We start from the raw sequence: 11,029 nt of genomic DNA, 5'->3' as shown, positions 1-11,029 counted from the left end.
TTTGCTTTGATATTTCTATAAGGGCAGTTTGGTTTGTTTGTTTCCCTTCTATTTAGAAATCTGAGCAGAAAAATGCATTTCTCTCATGTACCTGTGGATTTATTCAAGATATTGATAATAGTGACAGAGAAATGCAGATGGGGGCAAAGATTCATTTACAGCATTACATCAATTGACAGAATACTGAGCTGTGTTTGTCAGACTACAGACATGTACAAAACTGTGATGTACAAAACTGTTTAATTGTTCTGCTCTCGTTTGAATGAGAAAATCTCCTTTTGACCACAGACATTTTGCATGTACTTCGTTTTGTGTGTGTTCTTTACTAACAACCCAAAAGTGGCACTTGTGTTTCAAACATGGACTCACTCATCTGTATGTACAGTGAATGCTTCAAAACCTGTTAATACAATTTTATAAACAAGAGTAAGCTAAAGTACAGATGGTCTAACATTTAATTTGTTCCCTCAATTAGTCATTTGAAACCGTAAAATAACAGCAGTAAATAAAAGTTAGGTCTCTTATACAGTCTGGTAACTTAATAATTAGGTTGCTTGGATGATAGGCCTCCACTTGAATAATGTGGTTCATTTCAGTGAGTTGGCTATAGTCCAAATGTACTTGAAAAGCCCTCTGTAGCTGATATATTCTGTGGGGACTAAAGTATATTTTATGTTCTGCTCCACTTTCCAGCAGAGAGTGAAAAATCAAAAATGGGGATCAGCAAACATGACTCCTGATAACCTCAGAGGGGAATGCGTTTACAGTTCAGTGTGGTTCTCTGGTGATACAGTGCTCTATATCACCGAGCTGTAACACCCCGGAGCTCATAATGTAGACCTTATCAGATTGTTTTAATTTCACACTCTGGACTGAGTTACCTTGACAAGCACAGTGTCCTCTCTTCTAGGACTTTTTGAAGTCATTTTCTTTGTCCTCCATCGCCACATGATGGAGCCCAGTGGACACAGAGCGAAGGAAAGTGTGCATGTTTTACTGGGTAATGTTGGTCCAGAGGCTGACATGAGACCCCAGCTTCAGTCGTCTGGGATGTGGTGTCTTCAAAGGGGGAACAGTGTACTGGTAGAAATAAATGGTCTCAGTTTAAACATGGGACGAACATGTCCTATATAAACGGTGGTACTGTGTGTCCTTACTCTGCTGGGGACAGAGAGAAAGTGCATATATGTTTCAGTCAGAGATGCTACACAGCGCCACAGGGTCAAATGAGTGACGAACACAGAAAATAAGGTTTGTAAAGGAATACTCAAGGGAGATTGTCTGTAAAGTAATCCCATGAATGATAAAGGGTCAGACGAGGAGACACAGTGGGAAGACAAGTCTGCTGCAGCAACATCCGAATGAGCTAAACTAAGTTGTCTACAAAAAAATAGACCTAAAATCTAGTATGAAGACAGACTGTTGTGAGTAATTCTGGACATTAACTCTGGTTTCTGTCTGACTAACTGTCTCATGACTGACTATGAACTCCAGACAACGTCCTGAGAATCAGGTCGGGGCATTGTCCGGAGTAGCCCTTTCACACGTAAATAAACTCACTAGTTCATGAGTATCTCTGATCAATATAATCATCTGAAAATAAGCAGACTTTTTTTCAAGTTGGAATTGCCAAATGAGCCTCAGAAAAAAAACACAATAAAAAAATAAAACTATACATATAATTGAAACCAGTCACCTTCATCCTGTAAAATCATGTTGGAAAACTTGAGAAAGGCAGCACTGAGAGGAGCCTCCCTTTAACAGTCAAGTTTACTGAGAGAGAAAGACTTAAAGCAGGTAAGAAAATGTGGACTCCCTACACTCTTTAGCCACCAGGGGTCACACCTTACTAAGTAGTGAAGCCTTATACAGTTCAGCAAGTTCACTCCTGTTTTATACAGTCTATGGTTCACTCCTCTCACCTATGACTTTAGCAGTATGAATGGACCACAGACTTTGCTGTGCATTTGAGATGTCACTGACAAAATATTATCATGTGACTTTAAATATGACACAATGTTCAGTATAAAAAAAAGTCAATCAGTCTAATCTAATGAATCGGCAATGCAACTTTTAACATAAACTGATCTACAAATATTATTTATTTCCACCTCTCTGCAAAAAAGTCGTCTGTTTGGTTCTCTGAGGGCTGCCTCACATTCATTACCGCATCAGACTGTCTGATGCACAGTAAATAAAAATTCTCTCTATTCTCTTTGTGGAGACTATTTTACCTCAGTGATAAATGACTGTCCTCACTATAATTGACCACTGATGGGAGGGCAGCAGCAGACTATTTTAACATTAATGCCAGTTGTGACTCACTCTATGCATTCATATGTAGCATTTCTGTTGAACAATGACTTGCTAGGCTGATATTTCATTCATTTAATTAACTTTAACTCAGTGATGGGTGTGTACATAAGACTGAACAGTACATATGTTACTTCTCCCAGGAAACTAAATAATATGAGCAAGGAACAATGCTCACACATCTCCTCTTGCTGTATAGACAAACATAAATTCACATTTGATAACTTTCTATAAATACTGTATCTGTAATTATTTATGATGTAATGAACACATTATTTTCATCCAATAGGAGCTTTAGATTGGTGTGTTGAAGAAAAGAGGTACTTTACATGTCCCCAGGTGTTAGATGTCATTTAGCACTATACCTGCTATTCACCATGCACCTTCTAAACATCAGCATGCAAGCACTGTCATTATGAGCGTGTTAGCATGTAGACATTTAACTAAAAGCCCTGCTGTGCCTAAGGAAGCTTCACAGAGCTTCTAGCGTGGCTGTAGATTCTTAGTCTTGTTCATATAGAAAATAAAATGTTTCAAAGAACCTCTCCAGTCCCTCATTTTCCAGTCTCTTACTCTATAAGTTGCAGTGACAACTATAAGCAGAATGTGTTACTTTCCACACACTGTCACCTACTTCTGTGGCAAGAGGTGAAAGGATGATTTAACTCCAGCAAAGAGTGGCTGTTAAACATGGTTTGGAAGCCTGCTGTTTATTTGAATGAGAAATGTGCCAGCTTGTTAGCTGTGATCCTACTGCGTATGCTACTGATTTTGAAACATGAAAATAGAAAACATGAAACACTTCAATAACAGCACTCTGACTCTGTTTTGAACAGACTTGATGGGCAACACAGTCGCAGAGTGTGGAAAGTGTCCCTCACCTTGGTAAATGTTCACTGTTTGTGGCTTTTATAATGCTACACTATACAGCTGGATAAACAATGTGTACATTAATATAGGAACGTGTTAATGTTACCTCGTCTTACCTGGTCAACCTGCCTTAATGAAGCACAATCACAATCAGGTGGTTAAGAGTTCACTTCCGAAAATGTAAATTCAATCATAATTATTTGTTGTGTTCTTAAATATTTTGTTCCTATTGCTGGAATTCCCCGTGGGGATCATTAAAGGTTAATTTTATCTTATGAGTAGACTTTATGTAGACGTATAGTTTGTTTGTCATGCTGGTGAGAATATAATTTCCTCTCAGGGGCATTTTCTCTCCTTTCCCAGGCCAAAGTTATTTAAAACAATCAATAAACCTTCTCATAAAGGGCTGAAAATGCATATTTAAAGTTTGTTGAAAAAACTGGCTCTTTTTCAAGCTTTTCCACATTTGCATTACAATCAATTACAGGCTGAATTTCTGTAAAAGTGTGAGTTCAAAAGTAAGACTTTGTGCAACATTGGAAAAATACTATAACTGACAATTGGTTGATCCCCCTGTAAATAAACTTTCACAAAATAAGTCTCAAAGCAGGCATGTGACCCATTTTTGCTGTGACGTCACACACTAAAAACTGGATCACAGGGAAAAAAGGGTTCTTTTAAAAGGTCGTCTGGTGTAAATATAGATATTTAGAGATTCACCTGAGAGCAGTGTCATTATGGAAATGATAAATAAGCTTTAGTACAGAAGAATACAACGGCTCCAGAAAGAGGAGTGATCCATCATACAGCCCCTTTAAGCCCTTCACTCGGTGTGCATTATTTAGGGGTTTCAGAGAGACCCTGGGGGAAATAGGGTGGAAGAAACAGTGGGATCAAGAAAAAAGGAAACGCATATAGGGTAAAGAATAATGCAGGAGTTCGAAATCTAATGTTGTACTTACAGAGCTATGATAAGGTAATTAGATGCTTGTAAATGGGGAAATCCATCTCCTCGTCTTACCTGGTCAACCTACCTTAATGCCTTGATGCAGATCACATTACTGTCTGTCCTGACCACAGTTGTACCATCATTAAATAAATATCAAGCTTGTTTTCACTTTACAGTCAAAACACACAAGATAAGGCAACTCTTCTGACCTTAACATACTATAATGCTAAAAGCTATTCTGTTCAATTCGAATCAAAATGATTCTATTCTAGTACACTTACACTTTTAGCAATGCCACAGCCATAATGTTTCAGTGGTTACTGCTGAACCAGCCGTACAGCTATATCCTTTATATATAGCTTTGGCAATATTGTTGCTATAAATTCATGCCAATAAAGCTAATTTGAATTTTAAATTACTACTCTACTGCAGCTACGCCCTTTACAGCCTTTCATGCTTTCTAATGTAAAAAGCATAATTTCAGCTCTTAATTGTTGATTAGATTGGTCCTCCAATGATGCAATTATGAGAAATCATCCCCGTCAGAGTCATGAACATATGTATTATAATTTCAAAGGCAATCAAGTATTTTCTGAAGCCTCTAAGATTTGAATACATGTGGGCTTGTGGGATTTTTCCGTGATTAACTAATTTCTATAATATGTTTTGGTGTCATAACTCTGCACTGATGAAACACTCGTCCTAAATACACCATACATATCTATGGTGCAGTGCAACATTTCTTCAAATGTCTGCTACACATGTAGTCTCCATCAGCCTCCATTCAAACCAGTGTAGTGAAGACATATCTGCACATGCTAGCCATCTTTGGTCCAACACGCAGCACCTTAAGTTTATCAGAGCACGTTCAAAGAACATAATCTAAAACAGTTTTCAGTAAACACCGTATATTATTTATTGTTTGAGTTACCTCGGAAGTAAGCAGTAACTTAAAGAAATGTTTTCCATGGCTCATCTCGAGGAAACACTTTTCAAAGGAAACAGTGTTTGTGAAGGGTGACGATCAATGAGAAATGACAAAACAACAAAACATATCAGACAATGATAGGATATTTTTGTTGCTTATATTGTGTCATATTTGGAATGACACAATATAGGCAATAAAAGGATGCCATGTTCTTTCATGACTAAGCGTTTAATTGCCCTTTCGTGATGCCGCAGACATTTGTCTCATCTCCAGCTCTCTTGCTCACTCCCGTCCCACTCACTCTTTGTCTTTCTCTCGGCTTTTGTTTGGACTATACGTTTCACATTGTCTCAGCTCACAGAGCAGCTCCTCTGAACTTAGAGGAAGACTGGTGTGTGTGTGTGTGTGTGTGTGTGTGTGTGTGTGTGTGTGTGTGTGTGTGTGTGTGTGTGTGTGTGTGTGTGTGTGTTGACTTGAGTAGTGTAACATTAGTATTAGTAGCGAGTTTTGCTGAACGCCTGCAGTATGGAGAGTGCAGACGAGTGCTGATGCATGCTTGGTTACACTCTGTCCACTAAGACGCAACACAGAAAGTGTGTGAAGTATATACAAGTGTGTCACAGAGTCAAAGTGAGGTCAGGGGCGACGGATAGCTTATGATGAACAAGACTTGGAAGGCATCCCACTTATTTACATTTTTTAAAGACACTTTTCATGAAAATTATGTCACACTTTTGTCCTCTGGGTTCTTACAGTTTCTTTTTATAGTAACCTCACATACTGTTGCAGAACATCTATAACTGAATGAGTTGATACAGCACATTGAGGACCACTAGTTGCTGAGAGTCATTATGGTGTCCGATACAGAGAGCACAAAGCCTGAGAGTGCTTTATATTATTTGCCAACAAGTCATGTGCCCACAAATGTGAGCCAGTGCTCTGTAGAAGTGTTTAACAATGACTGGATGTGCCGAGGTCCAACTCTAGTGTTGGGTCACAGGGTGACTGTTCCTGGGTAACTCGAAGAAGCCATCAAATATTTAGCTAGCCTCCTTTTCATGATCATGGTATGTAAACAAACATATTATCTGTGTGATTGACACAGCCTTGCATGACAGCAAAAGCCTAGACAGGTGTTTAGTGTAAAAGGAAAAGAGGATCACAGAGGAGAATTAATCATCAAATTAATTTCCACAAGATTTTTAGCGGACCACTGGGAATGTTACACTTCTTCAGGCACACTTTGAGGAACACAGTTTGTTTTTTGGAAAGTAAGCAAACTGTTGGCAAAATATAACTTGTTTCAAGAGATTAATGCAAACATGATAGACAAATCAGTTTCAGTGCAGCACCTTGTGTTCTGCACGTTGCTGTTTGTAGGGCACCCTACCTGCTGCAAAATGTACCCTCGTGTTCCATTTTCAGGTCCATTACTTCCTCCTCGCCTTTACTCGTTTTGCTACACATTTAATGCAGAGTAGATGGGCAATGTACAATGTAATACTTTGATTAAATGAAATTAAAGTGATCTAACACAACAATTGTTTCTTTTAATTGTGATAGATGCATGAAGGTGGATGGAAAACTCATTAAAGGGGGCAGATGAATAATGGAGGAGGGTGTGTTGGTGTTGTGCTAGCTTAGTTTACATCTTCGCTGGATGAAGTGCTCTTGTGGCTCCTTGGGGGCAGGGGGTGGGGGGTTGTGGGTTCGGGGCAGGTGGGGTGGTCAGAGACAAAGCGAGGCGGCAGGAGGAGGAGGCTGGCAGGGCAGAGAGCCAGTGTCTATGCACTGCGCAGTGAAAGTGAGGAGATGGCTTTACTGAAAGCCCCAGCCAGCACCAGGCTCATCAGGCAAAAATGGAAAAAGGTTAGCCAGTGGCAGCCATGACAGGAAACACAACCTTCCTCATTGTAGTTGGTGGAAAAACACTGTGGGTGGGAATTGCTTCATGCAATGTGATAGGCTACCTGCATGTTTAATGCACACTTTGATTTCTGAATGTTACATGCTGCAGTCTAATCCAACTGTATGTGAGCTGCATTTTTCCTTTTGCACTGTCTAACTGGACTAAGTGTCCTTTTCATGTTGATTTCTATTCCGATCCTAAAATTTATGCATGTGGTCCCACTGTGAAATAATGCTTCATATGGCTTGGGAAGGCAAACTGGGCTTTGTACCTTCAGGCACTTGATATATGGTAGAGTCTACCATGAATCTACGTACACAGCCGTGTGGTGAAAGTGACAAATGAGGCTGACTGGTTGTAGGGTGGCTGTAGGTGCTGGGTTTCAGGTGGCCAGTGTCGCATGGTTAGCGTGGTAACCAGAGCTGGAATCTCCTTTAGAGAATAGAGTCCAGGCTCCATCTGGATCTGACTGATGTGTCCCACATCCAGAATGGAAAATGAAAGGAGCACGACATGCACGTAATGCAAAGACACAATCAGGCATAAAAAAAACTGCTAGATTCAGACCAGTGGGTGCATGCATTCCTACATACCCACAAACATGCGCGCGCACACACACACACACACCATTCAGCTATGCTCAGTGTTACGGTTCCTGCACGTGTCCTCCTCCAAAGTGAAAATGAATAATCACAGGTCTCAAAGTGTGATCTTCTGCACATCATTTACATATGCCTTGTTACGAGGGACAAGTCAATGATGTGCTCTTCTAATTTTAGAATGTATCTAAAGAGTTGTTAGCAAATCATTTGCAACATTAGAATTGCTACAGGACAGAATCAAAGTGAAGATGTTGAGGGGTTGGGTGGAGGAACAAATAAGATATTATAATGACAAATTAGATATTAAAATGATATCTAATTTGTGGAAACATTTATCAGTGACTCTTACAATACATCTAATTTTCAAGTGGAATTAGGGAGGAAGCATTACATATTCATTAGTCATTCTCCTCTACAGAAGCATACTCACTTCCATTGCTCATTTATCTTGTCAGCTTTGTCTTTTTGGGTGTTACATGTATAAAAGCCTTTCATGCTGCCACCGCTGTGTTTATGTATCTGTTCAGAAAGGAAAGGGAGTCTCACTTGTTGGTCTTCACCTGTGGAGTGATCCATTTTAGACAGAAAGCGGGGCAACGGGTGCAAACTCAGAGAACGACAGTGGCAGAGATAAGGTTCAGCCGGTGTTTAGGTTGGTGCAGAACCGGTGCCCGTAACCTGGTCAGAAACAATGCACTCAGAGTGGCAGATGATTCATTTTGAGTGTGATTGCAAAGCACTGAGAGAGCAGACAAAGAGAGCGTGGTTGAGAAAACACTCACCATGAGTAGGAAGACTAACAATCCACACAGCTCGGCATTTAAACCAAAACCAAATTCATTATCATTCTGCCTATGTTGTATTGTGTAGGGTAACATTCTGATCAGCTAAATAATATATGTTTGAAGATTTTGAACTGCCTTTTCTAACATAATATCATGTTGTTAAATAGTTAAATAGGTTAAATAGTTTTAAGAAAATGAAATGAACACACCAATAATAAGCAGGAAAAAAATTCCACTGACATGTTGCTTGGATTGTGAAGGGTTTTGTAGTGCCTATATTAAGATTAAGATAAAATATACTTTATTAATCCCGCAAGGGGAAATTCAATGTTTCTATAGTACCAAACACATGGAACAAAAATAGGACTTCCCACACAGTGCAAAGGGGCAGTTTAAGAATTATTATAGACAGGAAAATAAATATAGCACTCAACATAGATTCATTCATATTCAGTGTTAAAAGGCACTATGTATTCAAGCCATGTGTCATTAAGAGGATTTTCAGCTGTCGAGGAAAGAGAAGTGAATGACCACTAATGTAATGGGTTATATAAAAAGAGCATGAGAATCACTTCCTTGCAGCAGAGAAGAAAAAGAAGCAGTATGTCGATTATGTCCATCAATAAATTTATTTTAAGGACAGGATGTCAACAAATAAAGGCAATGAAATCTACTAAATATAAAAAAATGCACAAGCATTCACTTGCTGAATAGATTGTAGTTTGTTAGTAGACAAAAGATAAAGTTGTCCCTTTTCCATTTTGTCTTGATTTTAATGGACTGGTACAATTTCTCTAGAGGAAAGTTCTTGGACTAGATGTTTGCCTGTGTGGGCAGGTCAGTGGTGATCCTTCCTGTCGCTTCACATCAGTCTTAAGACTGCCTTTTAGCTGTCTGAAAAGATGTGTCCTCTTGAAGGTCACTGCTTTGTTTAAATGGCAGTAAAACATTGCTTATGACAAATAAATGATGCAAATTGTTTTAAAAAAAAGTTTAATTTGTAATTACTAAAAAATCTATCTAAGTTTTAATCAGTGTGGTTTGTGGTGTTTTACCTTCTTTGTGGAAACACCTTTGTTGCTAATTGCTGTGGTGTTCTTTCCCAGCATCCCCCTAAAGATCACTTGTCAATCAGAGTGGCCAAACACATCACTTCCTGTGTACTAGAGGATTGTTTTGTTTTAAATGCTTTTATCAACTGACAATAAGTTGAATCTATAATGAGATGTATCAGCCAGCAATAGACAGGAGCAAAGGATTTATATCAAAAGGTCAAAGATTATTTCTTACGAGTCTATAACCACACAAATCCAGCCAGTCGACATAGGTAATGGGGACGCCGGGCTGACCTAGATACTAAAAATACCACCGGCTGCAGTTAATTAGTGAAGTAATAAGATTAGATAGCTTGACTGGGAAGAAATGGACAGGAGCTGGAGTAGAGGAGGAATAATCCTGTTCAGCAGCTGTGAGCCTAATCACAGATCCATACACAGCATTAATGAAGTTTTGACTCATTCAACAGAAAAAAAAATTGATGTTATGACATAAGTGCGAATTTTAGAGTAGTATTTCTAATTAATTATGGTAATACGTACAAAGCAGCGGTCAGCTTCCTCAATTCTACACAGATCTTTTAGATCAGATTTGTAGCGGAAATTGAACTGAAGTGCCCTTTTTATAACTGGCAGACAGATACACATCATCAGTGTTACAGTACCCAGCTTTACATGCATTTTGATGAGATGTCTGGTTGAAACGGGATTTAGCTGTTGGCTGAGGTAACCAGCATCCATAAAAAGACAACAGGTGTCAACGAAGCAGATGGCAAATGTGGGCAATCTGCAATCAAAAACAGAACAAGAAAGAAATGTGAATGTTTACCTGCTTTTGAACAGGTCTTCTTGGCTTAGTTCTTGTTTCATGTCTTACTCTAATCCACCACTGCTGTTTATAGTCATAAGTCCCTGTTTTATCTATATGAAGTTATTTAATCTGTCAGGAGCTTCATATAAATTCTTCCTGGTTGCTTACAACACTTGAGTCAAACCTGTTAACACCTAAATGGAGAATAATTGTGATTCAGAGATGTAGTCCGACAGCATTTGACCCCGCTTTGATTTAACACCAGGGTGTCTGGAGAAGAAGGCATCCACACTGACCCTGCAAAATACTGAAAGTCCTGTAGTACTTTGGGACTCTCACTTCTTTGACAGTGCAGTAGTTACTTTGCTGGACAGCCGCACGCTCAGCAGTGCTGAGGTCTATAAAAGCGTAGAGCACTTTATCATTCCTCAGGGAGAATACAAGAACAAACACAAAGTGACACCCCATTTTGGATTTAAAAAAAGGTAAGGAAACTGGGAAGAGACGACATCTGTCTGACACAGGGAAGCGAAATCGCTCAGTTGCACAACACACACAGCTTGGTCCTAAACGAATCCAACAGCTCCACAAAGACTTTGTTCAACCAGCGGCAGATGACTGGGACAAGCTGTTCAACCCATTTTCACTGGTTTTTATCAACAAGCCAGTCGACACAAAACTATAAACCAGGAATTATGAAAGATAATATTTGGGGGGGGTGGGGGGGGCTGAATGAAACTTCCAATTTACAGATACAGTTTGTTTTATATATAATTAAATTATATTTAGGCCATGGGAAAGGATATA

At 39.2% G+C, this 11,029-nt stretch overlaps 1 long non-coding RNA gene across 2 annotated transcripts; it reads right to left on the bottom strand.

Moving 5' to 3' along the window:
• Positions 1–8,966: 8,966 nt before the first annotated feature.
• LOC123983242 lies at positions 8,967–10,194 on the bottom strand. 2 transcript variants are annotated; one of them, XR_006828156.1, is made up of 2 exons: positions 9,412–10,194; positions 8,967–9,278 (listed from the first exon to the last, which is right to left on the bottom strand). It is a non-coding gene; the product is annotated as an uncharacterized LOC123983242 (long non-coding RNA). The 2 variants fall into 2 exon arrangements; XR_006828157.1 differs by having other exon boundaries at positions 8,967–9,250.
• Between the last annotated feature and the right edge of the window lie 835 nt (positions 10,195–11,029).

This window comes from Micropterus dolomieu, linkage group LG14 (genome assembly GCF_021292245.1).
Source record: "Micropterus dolomieu isolate WLL.071019.BEF.003 ecotype Adirondacks linkage group LG14, ASM2129224v1, whole genome shotgun sequence".
Classification (NCBI taxonomy): Eukaryota; Metazoa; Chordata; class Actinopteri; order Centrarchiformes; family Centrarchidae; genus Micropterus; species Micropterus dolomieu.
This window is presented reverse-complemented; position numbering and strand designations above follow the sequence as displayed.